The 3,485-nt window shown below is 32.7% G+C and overlaps 1 long non-coding RNA gene across 1 annotated transcript; it reads right to left on the bottom strand.

Annotated features, from left to right (window-relative positions):
* Nucleotides 1-1,220: 1,220 nt before the first annotated feature.
* LOC133039067 (uncharacterized) lies at nucleotides 1,221-2,999 on the bottom strand. The gene is made up of 2 exons (XR_009688596.1): nucleotides 2,837-2,999; nucleotides 1,221-1,460 (listed from the first exon to the last, which is right to left on the bottom strand). It is a non-coding gene; the product is annotated as an uncharacterized LOC133039067 (long non-coding RNA).
* Nucleotides 3,000-3,485: the final 486 nt, after the last annotated feature.

A 3,485-nucleotide genomic window follows, 5' to 3' on the forward strand; every position in this document is an offset into this window, starting at 1 on the left:
ACATTTCTCCATGTTGCCTAATAAGTATTTATTGGTGAAAAAATTTATGCTTATTGAATGTTCTCCACCCCGTTAGGCAACTTTACTAAAGATAGCCTTCATTGCTCTTTAGGATATTCATTTATTCATCCATGACATATTGTACCACAATTTCAATTCTGTGCATTCCATATTGTTTAATTTGTGTCTCAAATTAATATTGTAGTTGAATTCTTATTGTACAAAATGTAATCACTAGAAAATATTGGTCTTATTGTTCTAATAAGTCATCTTAAGGATGAACCAAAATACTCTTTAAAGAGCAAATTGTTCAACATGCATGTTGTTTAGAAATTGTAAGTAATTATTAAATAACATGACTTATTAGAATTTTATTAATGACTTGTGGATTATTAATGATTAATTATGGATTCTCAATAACCACTAAAATTAAAGGTTGTTGTGAATCATAATTAATCTAATACTCGAGGTGTAAGTTTGAGAAAATTAATGATCTTTTCAAGAAACTAGGAACCTAGATCGATCGCTCTCACTGATCAAGTCCATTTTTAATTCCACGGTTCTAGTATTGTGAGATGGATAATGAAATATGTAAACCTTAGACCTTATAGCCTTTCTGATGAAATGCTCATTTATGGTATTTGGGCCTAGATCTTTTTTTTGACAATTGTACTCTAACTGTATACATGTATTTTTAAAATGTGTACATGTCATAAAGTCGGATTCCAGCCTTATCACAACTTAAAATACGTTTAAGAAACAACTTTAGTTAGAACACAATTTGATATGTACACTCCCATTGAAGATTACCAATCGGCAAATATTTAAGAAAGTTTGGAGTTTGATATGCAGGCTCCACCCCATGTCCAACAATTCTTAGTTTGTTAAACATGTCACACACCATAATTTGGGTGTAATAGGCATATGTATTGGGTGTAATAGACTGGGAGTTTATCCATACTCACGAATTTTAATGTAGTATTCTTTATTTTATATTTGATCTCACTATTTTAATATGCAAAATGTATCATTTCTCTACTTAAGATTTAAGTATCATTGAAACATATCAATTTTTACTTTTGTAGAAATATAATTTATGTGAGTAATTGTAACGCCCTAAGATTTAGACACGCTACCCAATATGATTAAGAAACCCTAATCTCCTAAACGGGATTACTAATAAAATAAGCGCGGAAATTAAACTTTAAAAGAAAACGGAATGAAAATAAACCTGTAATAATTTTAACCTTACAAACAAAAGTTACATCTTTCGGGATCCCAAAAATCATTTTACAAAATATTACAAGTCTTTTCTCCTTAGCCGACCTAAGCGGCAAAATAGAGTTACAAAAGTTTCAACACTGGTAGACCCCAACCCGCTTGGTCTAGTGTGGCCCGAACATGTACATACATCGCCCAATCCCATACTCATGGCTGATCAGAGATAGATTTACCCTTTCCTGCACAGTAGAGCACCCGTGAGCCAAGCCCAACAAGACAGTAAAATATATCGTTAATCATATATAACTCATCACATAAATAATAATGCCATTTCATATTTGTCTGTATGACACAGACCTACGTGTTACGCTCACACGCCTATTTATGTCTATGTGGCATAGACCTACGTGTTACGCTCACACGAGTCCAACCCGATTATGTCTTGAACACATAACCCTTTACTTCAATATAAATTTATATACATCATGGCATAACAATTACATATTAATAATTTACTTGGGTAATAACCCTAAGCCAATAAACCGCTCACTTTAGAGTAATAACTCTAATCCCGGTTTCTAGTTTCTCATATATATCACATTCCATATAAGCGCCATTGCGCATATCTCTACATGCTAACTACTATCTAACCTGATGTCCCGTAAATATAGAGATTCCAAATCTCTGGGTGCTCCTAACTAAGTGCCAGTAATCCTAGTCACAATCCCGGGATACACAAGTATAGGGTTAATCCCTAAATCCATTTCCATAAATCATAAAATTGGCATTCAAACTACAGATATTCACATAGAGCTCGGAACGAGCTTTCCAACGATATAAAGAACGTCCCAAACAGAGTCCCGAGTCAAAAGTTATGACCAAAATAAAAACCCGAAAAAAAAAATAATAAGCTGCCAAAAATAGACGCGGCTACTGGGTTTAAAAACCCAGGAAACCCTGTTTCCAGCCACGAAAATGCATCCAAAAATACCAATTTTTATGCTAAACCAGCCCACAATCATAGCAAACTCTCACCTACATAAATCAAATATATTGAGATGAATTACACCTAGTTCACTCTCCAACAACACCAAAAATCAGCAACAAATTTCAGCCCCAAAATTCAACCAATTCAACACAAACCCAAACACAACTCAAGCTAATCATTCACCAAATGAAAAAGTACCTAAATAGGCATTAACATACATAATTTTCATGCTTAAACACTAGCAAAACACATCAAAATTTCAGATTAAACAACATAAAATTCAAAGCTCCAACTTGAGCAAAATCACCAAGAACTAATATTCAAGAACTTAAACTTCAAGCTAGCTTCAACCTCTTTTTTTTTTTTTTTTTTTTTTTTTTTTCAGCAACAAAATATCAAGCAAGACTTGAATTTAAACATGGAAATTACCTTAAAAACTCACCTAGAGCTCAACAAACAAAATCCATTACAAAGCCATGCAATCTAAGCCAAACCCATCAAAATTAACATGAATTCAAGGCACATGCATTTCAAGAAAATACCACACAATTTCTTGCTTTTCCACATAAAATTTTCAGCAATAAACTCAACTAAAAATCAGAAAGAGAAATTATCTCAAGTACCAACGAAGATCAAGCTTTAACACCCTCCAATTTCAAGCTTGAACACTAAGCAAATCACCAAATTTTTCAACAAAATACAAAGAGGGATAGAGAGAGAGAGAGAGAGAAGGGGGCTGTTTTGTGGAGAAAGAACCAGAAAATAAATGCCTCTTATTTTAATTAAAATGCTTTTTTGTTGAATTATAACTCAAATAAGCAAAGTTACCAAGTTACATAACTCTCAAATAGACATTTCAAGGATAGTATAGTCATTTCCAAAATAACTCTTCAACAATAAAATTTCAGATTATTCACTTATAAATATAATGCCAATAATTTATCCTAAAATTATATTTCGGCCCCGAACCCAGTTCGGCCTGAAATACCCGGTTGTGACTATACCGCGCCAACTTGTCAGAACACACCTGAAAAAGACAACACAGGCATACCATATAATAACATAGTTCCATAAGCACGTTTTTAAATTAATTTCACTGTTTTACCCTTCTTAAGTCAAAATTACTGAAATGCCCCTGGCTCACCAACATGGTCTTAACATATCAAATCTCATATTAATTCACATATATTAAATTATATAATAATATAATTTCATAATAATACTCAATCAACTAGTTAGGGTTTTGCTAATCCATTCTCTTAATCCTAGGGTATTA

This window comes from Cannabis sativa, chromosome 6 (assembly GCF_029168945.1).
Source record: "Cannabis sativa cultivar Pink pepper isolate KNU-18-1 chromosome 6, ASM2916894v1, whole genome shotgun sequence".
In the NCBI taxonomy this organism is placed as follows: domain Eukaryota; kingdom Viridiplantae; phylum Streptophyta; class Magnoliopsida; order Rosales; family Cannabaceae; genus Cannabis; species Cannabis sativa.